A 14,646-nucleotide genomic window follows, 5' to 3' on the forward strand; every position below is an offset into this window, starting at 1 on the left:
CCATACTGTGGCTCAAGCCAAGGCTATCCAATTTAACAGAAGAAAATGAGTCTTACTACCTGCAATGTGTAAAACAGCAGACTTTGTGCACTGAATCCTTTAGGATTCACTCACACTGCATGTGCACTGAAGTCAGCATGGATCTATGGCCACACAGATATTTTACTTTGAGAGTTTTGAGGAATGGGTAAAAACACCAAAGATGCCAATTCTAGGGCATGTGTGCACATGCCAACAAAATTTCAAAACTTTCATGTTAGTGCAGTTCTGCTTTATGGACAGGAAAGTATGAAAGATGCCGCCACATGTGTTTCCATTTTTAGACCTTTCTGGCAGGGTTCATACCACCTGCAGCAACTCTTGAGGGGTGATGCTGTTGCCCTATTGATGCTGTCAAATGGGCCAGTAGGTTTGGGGAATAGGAAACTTGTCCCCTCCTAGTACCTCCAGGTGTCACGTGCTTTTAATTCTTTTTTTTTTTTAATGATATTTATTCCAAGTTTAAAGTTACAAAAAACAACAACAGAAAAAACAGTACAAAATACAAAAATAAATTTAACCATAGCCATAACAGAGCAAAAAGTAAACAGAAAAAAAGACAATAAAATAGGATAAAAAAGCAGAACAAAAGATATAAAAAAGCGTTGAATTAAAATACAACAAAAGCAAATTAAACCTTTACATAACTTTTTCCCTTTACTTATTTCCTTGACCTCCTCTCGCCTCCCAATTTTGTATTCTAGTTCAAATCGTTTTTTTCAGCAAATCCTTCCAACCTTATTTTCATTTACGTATTTTAATTTAAAATATTATAATTAAACATCCTTTGTTTCATCATTTCATCAGCTCATTTTTACTTAATCCTTTATCTCATATCTACCAAAACTGCCTAATTTTCTTTTTCCAACATCTTTCTAACAGTCTTTAATATTACAATGCTTTTGAAGATATATTTTAAATTTTTTCCAGTCCTCTTCCACCGACCCTTCTCCCTGGTCTTCGTGCTTTTAATTCTAAGGCATGGTGCTCTCTGAGTGTTTTGGGAATGGAAAGGCACTAATGACACAAAACAAAACTAAATATAAATTATTATTCATAATTAACAATTACTGCTGCTTTTCAAACAGAACAATATGTAGCTTATAAATCTTCTCTCACAACTAGTAAACAGAGACATGCTTCCTACACATACTCTCACTCATTCTGCCATGCATTTTTTTGAAAGTCAATGTGAAGAAGACATATTGGCTGGAGAGGTGAATACTGGTGATCAGCGCTGGCAATCACCAAATACATGAAGTCTAGTTCTTCAAGGGTGTGTGTGTGTGTGTGTTATCAGGATAACTTCCCATGTGTCATCTGGTGTCCATGGGCCTTAAAAATGTCCTTATGGGACCTGCCCAAAGATCCATCTATCTGTCCCAACACTTTGTTTTCAGCAGTGATAAGCAAGAAGGCCTTAGAAATTCCTCAAAACCTCACAAGCAGGTATGGTATGGTCATACCATACCATAATGAAGAGATTCATCCCCATGAAGGAAACAAGCTGTTCCATCATGGGGATACCCCAATTACCAAACAGAATGGCACATACACGCATAGTGTTTTTAAAAATCAGAGGGAGTATGACCATACCATTTTGTTTTGGTTCCTTTAAACATATAAATTATAGTAGCAGAAGAAGAAGAAGGTGGTGGACAGGGAGGATGACCATACCATTTTCAAATGGCCCAAAGCAGGTGATTTTGCTCTGATTGCAAGGATGGGAATACAAGACTGCAATAAAATGGTGCCTTGCAACAGAAAAGGTCATTCCAGCATTGTCTCATATATATGTTTCTTTATAAGATGACCATTGCAATATTCAGCCAAGGAGCGAATCAGCATCTGAGACAGTGTGTGATGGGCCAATATTGGAGGGAGCCTCTCACATTGCCATGAGCTATATTTTTTTATGGAGGAGGGAATGGAAAATCTGGCCTCTGCATTTCTTCCCTGATGTATGTGGGAGGAGCCCATACCAATTGGACTCTTAACAAATTACCCATTACCTAAGAGCCTCTGGTATGTGAGTCTAGATATACTTGAATGACAGGAAGGGTTGTAATCACATGCTTTTAACTATGACCCAGCTTTCCCTTAGACATATGTGCACATTCAGCAATGATAACAGAAGCATGTGGGTGAAATTTTTAAGGGAAAGGTCACTTTTTTTAAAAAAAGGGAATATTTTCTTTTTGTTTCAGAAAGAAAAATGGAAACCAGGCACAGTGAGTTTCCTAGCAAACAAAGGGGCAAACTACATGTTACATACAAATATTTTTTAATGAACCACTGATGTTTGTCTGTTGTTAATGAAAAGGTGCCTCAGGGATCTGTTATTTGGAGGGGAGGGTTGTTATTTGTTTGACTTTCCCTGCAGCTGGTTTTTTCTGCTCAAAACCTCCCAAGCAGCTTCCATCCTTCCCCTGACATGCTTCTGGAATGCAGAGCTTGCATTTGGAAACCCACAAGTGGTGTGGGTGGATTTTGTGATCTCGCAACAGTGGAGAGAAGTGTGTGGCCATGATCCCTGTGAGAGGAGTGGGGATAAGTTAACAACAAAACCTGTATTTTGGCAGCGAGCAGAAGACATTACAGAATTGATAAGTTTGGGCTCAGCAAACAATAGCCCCACCACTTTAGGAATAAGATGGCTTTCCTCACAGTCTGCTCTTTCTTGCCATTTTTGACTGGATATATCCAGTTCTCTCTTTGATTTCTAGTCCCAACAGCAATGCAGCAACACAGAAAACCATGTTCCACTTTCCTCTTGGTATTAAGAAAACCCTCAGCAACTGCAGATTGAGCTGAAAGGTTTTGAGGGCTCAGCTCAATTAGATCTGTCGTTGTTCACACATAACATCTCCCATCCCCTGTCTTCAATGATGCCTTACCTCACCATCTTGGCAGAACTATTAGTTTATGCCTAAATAAAACATGCTAACTACAAAAATCTCAATATTCATATATTATGAATTAGTGGCTTTTTAAAAATCCCCTGAAAATATCTTAAGAACCTGTTTAAAAAATCTGCTGTAATTCACTAGTTGAGAATTGTACCTCCTAGCCTTTTGACAGTCCCACACACAAATTGCAGCTACAGACACCATGTTGGGAGAAGTGGACTTGTGCCATCTTAAAACAGGGATACAGTATGAAACCTGTGGTCCTCCGGACATTGTTGGACTACAACACCCATCCTCCCTGATCATTGGATGGACTGGCTGGAGCTGATAGGAGCTGAAGTTCAACAACAACTGGAGGCCAGGGTTTCCCCACCCCTGTATTAAAACAGTGACAAATATGGAGAACTCAATGGATGAGGTTTCCTTCATGCCCTGCATCTGTCTGAAAGCTCATACAAAAATCTCCAAATGGGTCTAAACTTCAATGTCTAAAATCCCTGGTAGAGGACAAGGATCTAGAGATCACACTAAGGGTGGCCAAATTCTGTGCGACTGCCGTAAAACTTAGGGAACAATCTGTGCTACCATAATGACTAAGGCCTTAGATGACAATTTTAGGTTACAGTGGTGCCCCGCAAGACGAATGCCTCGCAAGACGGAAAACCCGCTAGACGAAAGGGTTTTCCGTTTTGGAGGTGCTTCGCAAAACGAATTTCCTATGTGCTTGCTTCGCAAGACGAAAATGTCTTGCGAGTTCCTGCGGGTTTTTTTTCCTCCCCCCCCCTTTTTCCCAAGCCGCTAAACCGCTTATCAGCTGATGGCTAAGCCGCTTAACAGCTGATGCTAAGCCGCTTATCAGCTGATCGTTAAGCCGCTTATCAGCTGATCGTTAAGCCGCTTATCAGCTGATCCACTAAGCCCGCTAAGCCGCTAATACTGTAGCACTAATCCGCTAAACCGCTAATGGGCTTGCTTCGCAAGACGAAAAAACCCGCAAGACGAAGAGACTCGCGGAACGGATTCTTTTCGTCTTGCGAGGCACCACTGTATATTTTAGTGATTAAGATTTAATTTATATATTTTTAACTGCTGTTATATCCGTATTGCCCCTGTTATACCCAATTGCAAATTCAAATGTATCCCTATCGTGTTTTATGATTTCCCTGATATTATATGTGAGCTGGAACTGGTCTGTGACCGAAATTAATAAATTCTATTCTATTCTATTCTGTCTGAAAGCTTTGTTCAGAAGTGAGAAATAATTTCCCATCAATCAGATAGGTTAAGGGACTGTGGTTGCAAACTTATAAGCATTTAAATTGGAGTAAGGACCATTTAATTCAATCATGTTTATTTCTAAGTGGACATGCGTAGAATGTTGGTGTGTGCGTGCGTGCATGTGTAAATGTATAGAATTATAAAGCCATAGAAATCATCTAGTCCAACCCTCTGCAATGCAGGAATCTTTGTAAAGCATCTATGACTTATGGCCATCCAACCTTTGCTTAAAAACTCTCCAATGAAGAAGAGTCCACCACCTTCTGAGGGAGTCTGTTCCACTGTTGAACAGCTCTGTCAGAAAGTTCCTCCTGATGTTTAGTAAGTATCTCCATTCTTGTAACTTGAAGCCATTGGTTCAGGACTGCAGCTCAAGAAAACAAGCTTGCTCCGTTTTCTATATCACAGCCCTTTAGGTATTTGAAGATGACTTTCATATCTCCTCTCAGTCTCCTCTATCCTAGGCTAAACATATCCAACTCCCTCCACTGTTCCTCATAAGACTTGCTTTCCAGACCCTTGAACATCTTGGTCACCCTCCTCTGTACACATTCCAGCTTGTCAATATCTTTCTTAAATAGTGGTGTCTAGAACTGGACACAGTACTCCAGGTGTGGTCTGACCAAGGCAGAACAAAGCTTACTTTGATCTGTACACTATGTCCGGATGTATGCCTTTCCTTCCAGTGCATAGTTGGGCCAGTTTGCTATAGACATCTGTCTATAGACATCTATCTATAGTTCTGTAGAAACCTTTTGTGCACAGATACAGGATTCTACCTCCAACCTGGAGCTCACCACAACTTCACCCTTCTTCACCCCCATCCAAGTAAGAGTCACCTCCAGGAGGGCACTCCACTGCTGCACCTTCCTACCTCACACGCAGCTGGCCACCCCTACTGTCTATCAGTGGACATGCTGTGCTCTAAATTGCATACCCTCCAACATTTCTCTGATGAAATAGGGACATCCTACCATATCCTCAATGGGGGGGAATCAAAGTTGTTGAGCTTTTCTTGGGAAATTGCAGGTAAAAATACCTCATGAATAGGACATTGTAGGCTTCTGCTTTGGGGGGGGGCAGAACCTCAGGTACTTGAGTACTTCCAATGTTTTTCAATAATATTTGAAAGGCTGCCCCCCGCCCCCCCGGCTACTCCCATGCATATCCTCCAACATTTATCAGATGAAAATAGCAGCATCCTTACAAAAAGCAGGACATTCTGGATCAAATCAGAAATCCAGGAATGTCCCTTGAAAATAGGGACACTTGGGGGGTCTGGACTAGCCTTTAGACTGTCATGTGCCTTCAGGCCATTTCCCCTCAGGAAAAGGTCTGAAGATACATGAAACACGCTGCCACACATTTGCTGAAGCAAAGCAGGTCTGGGTATTGGTCAGTGGCTGGGTGGGTGACCCTCTGAGAATCACGTGTATGCCACCTTAGATTCCATGACAGAAGAACAGTGCGATATAAATGTAATGGAATAAATTGTTTGAATACCTCTACTCCCTTCTACCTCTGTGAGTTTGTGATTAGAAATGCTGGAGTTCCTGTCAGGAAGGAAGCGGTTAACTTCAAGCATGTCATGAACATGGTGTGAGAAAGCCACTGAGGAGAAAACACCAAGTTTTATCTTGCCTCTCCACATTGCAGTCCCCAGTATTGGAATATCGGAGACTGAGGAGCCAGTGTTGCATGTGCCTTCCCCGTACCGCTTCAGCAATGTCGGAAGCAGCAACTTCAAACATGAAGTCAGCCTGACACATGTGCATGTCCAGGTCTATTCCAAGGTTGAACTCACTGTGCATATGGACTGGAAGCAGGGGCTGCCATCACAATCCTGCTCCTTCCCCCAGTTATTCAAAGCCTGAATGTCTGAAAGGGGCCTAATTCTTATGGCCACTTGTCATGCATCCACACAACATCTGCGCAGGGAACTTATTTTTGAGGGACATTATGGCCCCCATCTGCACTATACCTTTAAAGCAGTATCATGGTTTCCACCAAAGAATCCTGAGAGCTGTAGTTTATTAAGGGTGCAAAGAGGTGTTAGGAGACCCCTATTCCCCCCTCACAGAACAACAATTCCCAGAGTTCCCTGGGATTGTTTGTTTAACTACTCTGGGAATGGTTGCTCTGAGGGGAATAGGGGTTGCCTAACGCCTCTCAGCACTGTTAACAAACTACATTTCCCAGGATTCTTTGGGGGATGCCATGGCTGTTTAAAGTGGTATGATACTGCTTTAAAATGTATAGTGCAGATTACATTCATATGCTATAGATTATAGTGCTACATTTAGTATTCCTTCTACCATACTGGACAGGTGAGTGCATAGCATGCATTCAGCTGAACCTTTCTTTTGCAAATAGCAGTATGAACAGACATTGGAACAAAGAGCAGGAATGGCAATTGTCGTAGGCAGTTGGAGCATGATATAAGTAAGATGCAATCAAGGACAAGGAGAAATGGAAGAGCCATCCATGTCTGGAACATGTCTTGAATGGGGTTGCCATCTCCACTTATGTTGGGAGTGGTATGAAAGTACAAAACTTGCTGCTGCTTTTTTTGCATAGGCCAAGTTAAACAAACAAATCCCTATGGTCTAAATGCTAGGCATAATAAAAAGGCTGAGTGGCAAACGCCCAAGCAAAATGGGCTGATTTTAACTGTCATAGGCATGGGGGCAACACAAATGATTTGCTTAGATGAGCCATTCCCACCCCACCACTAGTGCGGTTATAAGGTGCTGGGATATCAAAGATTGTTCCAGTATTTATAGCAAGCAGTTTTAACCTGACACACTCCTCCTGCTCATGACTAATTCATTCTGAAAAGAGGTACCTGTCCAGCTCACTTAGAGTGCCTGTGCTAAGAACCTGCTGCAGCACATTATGTTTGAGTTAAGGTGTCCTTAGGATTATGCCTCTTAATCATAGTGAGATTTCACCTTAGGCAGGTGAACAGCATCACACAGCTGACAAAGAAATTAAAAGCAGTAACTCACTGGGCAGGGGGAGATAGGAGAACATAAAGAAACAGGCTGTTTGAAAGTGTTTCAGGGCTCTGTTTGGAGGCAGAAAACCTTATTACTGCTAACTGGGGGTTGAACTGGTGATGCCCAGGAGGTTCTCAGGTGACTCTTAAAATTTACTTATTTTGACAATTTGTATACTGCTTAATTACATGGAGTCATGTGCGAGGGATAGACAACAGCTGGAGGTTTCTTCCCCTTCCTTATCAAAAGTATGCTATGTCACAGCTATGGAGACAGCGTTTTTCTGTGGTGGCTCCTTGGTCATGGAATACCATCACTAAAAAGGTGCACTAGGCAGCCTTCCCTACTATTTTTTCAGTGCTAAGACACTTCGTTCTTTCAGGTGTTTGAATTTGTGCACCACCTTAGTCTGGTGCATTATTTTTTTAGCTGCTGAGTCATGTTATTGTTAATGCTGCGGTTTCATTGAATATTTAAGTGCTTTATGTTGTTCACCACCCCAAGGATCTGTTGGATGGGTGTCAGTTTACGAAGGTTTTAAGTATAAAATTATGAATGACACTGAGAAGGTGAACAGAGACTTTTCTCCTCTCTCATAATACCAGGGCTTCATTCACTCGGTAGTAGAGTCAGGACAAAATATTTATTCACTCAGCTCCCCAGTAATTCACTTCCAGAAGATGTGGCAATGGCCACTGGCTTAGATCTTTAACAAAACTACACAAACGCAGCAGTGGCAGGCAGGGCAGGCGGCATGGAGGCCAACAGTAGGGGGAGCCAGAGCCAATGGCAGGCAGAACCACCCCCTGATTGGTTGCAGATAATAAGGCAGGCAGGTAGGGGCCAGCTGAGGGCAAACTGAGATTGGTGGGACAGTGCCCTATTTGTCCAAATGGACCAGCCTCTACTGCCCAGACTGAGACTATAGCTCTATCAACTGCTATTAGCCATGATAAGTAAATGGAGCCTCCCTATTCAGAGGCTGTGTGTCTTTGAATTACAGTTGCTAGGGGACAAACAAGGGACGCGGGTGGCACTGTGGTCTAAACCCCTCCTTTGGTAATCCTCACAGAACTCTAGCCCAGTGGTTGCCATTAATTTGATTTTGAATTGATTTTAAAATGAATTGATTTTAGAATGCTGTATTACTTTTATTGTTGTTAGCCACTCTGAGCCCGGCTTCGGCTGGGGAGGGCGGGATATAAATAATTTATTATTATTATTATTATTAACCACAGAGCCTAGGGCTTGCCGATCAGAAGGCTGGCAGTTTGAATCCCCGTGACGGGGTGAGCTCCTGTTGTTCGGTCCCAGCTCCTGCCCACCTAGCAGTTCGAAAGCACATCAAAGTGCACGTAGATAAATAGGTACCGCTCCAGTGGGAAGGTAAACAGCGTTTCCGTGTGCTGCTCTGGTTCACCAGAAGCAGCTTAGTCATGCTGGTCACATGACCCAGAAGCTGTCTGCGGACAAACGCCGGCTTCCTTGGCCTATAGAGCGAGATGAGTGCACAACCGCAGAGTCGTCCACGACTGGACCTAACGGTCAAAGGTACCTTTACCTTTACCTTTAGGGGACAAACAACAGGGAGTGCTTTCCCAAAATCATGTGGCTGGCCTCTGGGAAGCCACAGGTCCCTCATTCCTTGGACTAGATGGGCCTTTGATCTGACCCAACAGGGCTCTTCTTGTAGGGACCATTGCCTTTATATTCTGCTTGTGATCTTCCTGAGAGCATCTGGCTAGTAGTCCCTGTTGGAAAGAGAAGGCTTAGATTAGGTGGAGTTTCAGGTGATGCAGAAGCCACTGCTTATCAACTGTTATGGTCTCTTTTGAGGACACCATCAGCATTTGGCATTTGTTCAGTATGACAGAGCTTCTTTTCTTTGTATGATTACCTGCCCTCCATTACTGCCTCTGTTCACATTCACCTGCACCACAGGGCTGTTCCTTATTTACCCATACCTCTCCTCCTGCCATCATAGTCTTGGCAAGGAATTTAAAATACTGTAGAATTACAACGATCCGTCTGGGGGAGAATGCATATTGTATGAGCTTTTAGGGAGGAGAAGCAAGATTTGCATACATTGCATTGATTTGTACCATTTATTTCGAACCTAGAATTAGATTTTTTTTTTCCATGTTACAGAATGTGGATGTTCTGGGTATTATTCTTATTATTCAGAAATCCAGCTGGAGCACAACACTTTTGAGCTCCATTGGTTTCCGGAGAATAAAGCACATGCTTAATCACCTCTCCCCCCACCCAGCAATAGGGATTCGGGGTGCTTTCCTTTGACTGAATTGTGCTATTAGATGCAGAGCATGAACACCTCTGACAGTGCGGTCTGATGCATGTCTATGCAGAAATAAGTCACACTGAGTTTAATGGGACTTACTCCCAGATAAGTGTGTACAGTCTGGATTTCGGGAAAGATGTGTAGCTCTGGTTTAGCAGGATGCTGCAGGCATCCCACAGAACTGCTTCTGTCTTAACGCAGGACCTGCAAACTCTCCTTTCCTCCATTGCTAGCCCAGCGCTTTTTATGAATCTCAATGGCTCTTTAAAGTACCATTAAACATCCCAGCTTTGCTTGTGCTGATTGCGGGAAAGCCATGATTGTGAACTTGCAGCCTGTGCCTCAGAACACAGGTGTCACAAAGATTTAAGTGTGCAGCTGACGGCACCAATGTTCCTTCAGAGGGGAGGAAAAAGCCCTTTCCAGCTACTGCACCAGCTCATGTGCTGAAGCATGAAATGCTGTTAATACTGAAGCAATTAGCTCTTGGCAATGGCAAGCAGACTATAGAGAATGACAGTAGCAGCACCTCGCCTGGGAGCAAGGGAGGCTTCGTTCTTTTCGAGAGAGGAGCGCCTCTAAGGGACAATGGCCTTGGACACGCCATTATCCTCAGCCGAACTCTGCAGGAGACAATTGGCTTCCACAACTGGGATCCCTCAGGCACATTATGGTGCCTTTTTACACAGGCCTGCTCCATCCATGGCAGCAAAAGAAGGCGGCTGGATCCTGAGGTGGCAGCAGGAGACTGTTCCATTCCTAGCCATAAGTGAGGGGATGCCATTTGTAATGCTCCCCTAGAAAAATAGCTCCTAGCTATAGAACTTGTACAATGAGGATAGCAGCTCTAGCCTTGTCTTACTCTCTGGCTTATTAGTTTTCCACTTGTGGCTAGTTTTTATAGACAGAACCATTTAAAAAAAATGTGATGTTCCCCCACCTGCAACTTTGAGTGGTACAGTCCATTTCACCACCTGAAAATTGTATCACCTTTCTTTCTGCCATATGTGTAGTTCTGGCCAGACTTGCAGGAAGTTCTTGCTTTCTGCACTTGGGGCCAAACAATACAAGAAGCAGGATATTCATGTTGAGGTCAGATCAGAGTGGGATCTGGGAACCTACGGTTCATTTCCCCTCTCAGTCATGAAGCTTCCCAGGCCAGTGACATTATCACTCAGCCTAACTTACCTCACAGGGTTTTGTGAGGATAAAATATGGGGGAAAGAGCAGGTGAGAGCCATATATGCTGTTTTAAACTCTTGGGAGGAAAGGCAGGAAATAAGGAAATCTGGCCTTGATGTGGCAGTTCCCTAGGTGGGCTACGGAATTAAGTTACCATTGTGATGATTTGCTGCTAGTAAAATGGTTTCCCAGAAATGGCTGGCAAAACATGAGTGCCATGGTGGAGCCCCAAAGGGGAAGCCACTCTGAGTGTTCACTGTCGAGCTTTTTCTGCTCAGATATAGACATTTTGTAAACTGCAGCTGTGGTGGGGACTCAGCACAGAACACATTTTCTCTTGTGCCTCGCTTCAAGCCCCTGCTGTTCTCAATTGTCTCATGAAAAGGGAATTAAAGCCTGCGACAGAACCAGCTAGGCCCCTGCGTTTCATTCCTGTCAGGGAATCCATGCCAATGGAATGAAAAATGAAGCACAGACACTGCAACTTAGCCAGTAGTGTTTTCCCCACCCCATCCTCCAAGGCAGGGGCTGCCCTCTCCAGCTGGCTGGGATGTTCTGTAAAAAGCAGACTTGTTCTGGGCCAGCGGTGGGTGTGGACCAATTCATCTTGAGGGAACCGTTAAGCTACAAACACAGCTACCCAAATCCAGAAGTGTCAACGCAATGATGTCTAAGATCCATGGTTATCTAAAAAGTGCAGTAGTCAATGTAGTTTGTGCCCATTGGGTCTGATAATTAGGATTGCTAGGTTTGAAGAATTTGCTTATCAACAGAAATGAAAGCCAGTGAACATCATTTACAAAATGTTTTTCCATATTCCCTGGTTAATCTATTTCAAGTACAGTGGACGCTCGTTGTGAACGTGATCCGTGTGAGAGGCACGTTCGCAACCCGCAGTGTTCGCAACCCACAGAGCTGCGTCTGCGCACGCACGGGTCGCGATTCGGTGCTTCTGTGCATGCGCAAAGTGCGATTTAGCACTTCCGCGCATGCGTGAGCGCCGAAACCTGGAAGTAACCCGTTCCAGTACTTCCGGGTTCGGCGCGATGCACAACCTGAAAACGTGCAACCTGAAGTGCCTGTAACCCGAGGTATGACTGTAAATGTAAGCAATGATTGTCGGAGGAATGGAGAAGTCACACAGTGACCAACTGTCCTAGGGAGCACACAAACCTGTTTGTTTGTTTGTTTGTTTGTTTATCTGTTTATTTCATAAAATTTACACATTGCTTGATTGTAAATAAACCTCAAGCAGTTCACAGAAATATAAAAACAAGAAAAACAAAAATAATCCACAACCATACTTTAAAGAATACAAAAGTTAAAATACTTAAACAGATTAAAATGACCTCAACTTTCTAAACATGTGGGTAGGCTTGTCTAAACAAGAAGGCTCTTAGCAGGCACTGAAAAGAGTCCAGTGAAGGCACCTGCTTGATCTCAATAGGCAGGAAGTTCCAAAGTCTAGGTGGTGCCACACTAAATGAGCTCTTATAAATGCAGAACGGGTATCATGTGGCACCTGTAGCATTGCCAATTCCGCCAATCAAAACAGTCACAAATGTGGGGTAAGGCAATCTCATAGGTAAACTGGTCCCAACTTGTTAAACACCTGACATACAAATCAGATTGGATGCAGGGTGAATGCTCACTGTCCTGAAACCACCCTGCAAATATATGTGACCAAAGATTCAATAAAGACCTCTGCATCAGATTTGTGCAAGCAAATCGGGATGGATACTGAATAAACAGGTTGCCTGGAGGGACCCTATGCTTTAAAAAAAATAAAAAAGTGGGGGAGGTGCAGGAGATTTGGGACCTGCCAACAAAGACCCAGGGCCTTGTGATTTCAATGTTTCTGCTACAGTTAAGAAGAAAGTTCTGCTGTGCAATTACACTGAAATATCTGGAGAAATATGATTGCTATATCAAATAACTTATATAGGCAAGAGTTGACTCCAAATATTTTCTGAAAGTGAGAAATGAAGTAAATTTGAGGGTTCCTCCTAAGGCAAAACATCTGAAGAATTCAGAGGGAGGGCAAAGGAGTTTTGATAAGATCAAGAGGGTTTCACATATCTCCAAGAGCGAGTGAATAATTTACATTTTCTTCATTATAACCTCTGTGCAGCCACACAATTAGTAGCAGGTTAGAGTCTGAAAAGCAGCAGGCAAGAGAGAGATGCAGCCTTGGAAGAGCAGATCTGGTGCATTTATATCCTGCCTTTCTTCCATTACAGAACTCAAGGCAATATACATGAGGTTCCCATGTGGTCTTCCACCCAGGCACTCAGCAGAATGCTTAGTTTCAGCAATATGTCTGCATCATGTCCTCTCAGGCCAGGCCCTGGGACTCTGGAATCTGCAGCCTGCATTCAACTAATCCTGCACACTAGTGGAAGCCCGTGTAAGAGTTCCCATTAGCACAATGTGGCTTTCTACCCTATCCACCTCCCCACCTTCCCCAAATCCACTCTGGAGGGTCGGAAGAACCCCCAAAACAGCACACAGGGCAAGGAGAGGGGAGATTGTTCCTGCCCATCTGGCAGGCAGAAATGCTTGCGCTGACAGAACAATCAAACTAGCATGATGTGGAATTCCTCTGTATATGTCTAATAATGCGTAGTGCTTTATAAATAATATTGTGCCCTTCACCATGTGTGTGTGGTCAGGAAGAAAATGACCATGCCTAGTGCCATCCTATCAAGCAAGCACTGCTGCCAGAAGCAATTTTACCTTATTCACAAGATTTAAAAGGTGCACAGAATTGGATTAATTTACGTTTGCAGAAGAAGACCAATTGCTTGTTGGTTTTCCCGCCACTCCATCTCACTCGGTGACTTGCTGTAGAATAGTGGGCAATCTTGCAGTCAAGGGTTTGCAGTAAATTATGGCTAAACTTGAGATTTAAAAAATGTACTAGCCTCTGCTCAGTAGTGAAGCAAAAGTTCAACACATTCTACAGCTACATTCACACCATGCATCTAAAGCACTATGATGCCACCTTAAGCAGTCAAAGAATTCAGGGAGCTGTAATTCGTTAAGGGTGCTGAGAGTTGTTAGGAAACTCCCATTCTACACCCAGAGCTACAATTCCCAGAGTCCCATGTGAAGAGGGATTGATGGTTAAACCGCTCTGGAAATTGTATGTCTGGGAGGGGAATGTCTCCTAACTCTCAGCACCCTTAACAAATTACGACTCCCAGGATTCTTTGGGAGAAGCCATGACTATTTAAAGTGGTATCTTAGTGCTTTAAATGCGTGTTGTGAATGTAATCTAGAAATTACACCCTTACAGAATGATAAGACTCATCAGTGCAGAAAATAATTGGGAAGGGAGCTTTTAAAAATGGAAGTTATATTAACTGTAGCATGAAGGCATCTGATCTTTCGATTTCACCGTATCTCAAGATAAGATCCATTTTGGAGATAGCCTTTTCTGGGCTGGTGTTTGGAAATTTTTAATGCACTTCTCACTTCCTCAAGCAGTGAGGAATTTCAGGGACAGCACTCACCTGGGCTTTGGTTGGTAGGTTTGTCCAGAATTCAGAACAAGGCTGCAGTTTAGCTACAGATTTATAGTGCGTAACAAGAACTTTATTAAATGTGTATGAATGATGAGGACTTCGGGTGAAGCAAGATGGCAAGCGCCATGGCCATGCCGAACACCTAGGGACTGCCAGCACTAACCGGGCTGCTTGGCTGGTCCCTGCACCGCCATCACCACCACCTCCACCACTGTAATCAAAGGGGAGCCCAGGGAGCCCAAAACAACAAGTGAAGAGGCTGCATGAAGACTCCCATCCCCATGACAATCTTGATCCCACCAGGACCGAGAGCACCCCAACGAACAAATAATGAGCTGAGCTGCCCCAGTCCCCAGCCATGCACCAACTTACTGCTGCCACCGCCACTGCCAAGGGAGAATAGTAGGAGGGGA

The sequence above is a fragment of the Podarcis pityusensis genome (assembly GCF_964106645.2).
Source record: "Podarcis pityusensis genome assembly, chromosome: 2".
Taxonomy (NCBI): domain Eukaryota; kingdom Metazoa; phylum Chordata; class Lepidosauria; order Squamata; family Lacertidae; genus Podarcis; species Podarcis pityusensis.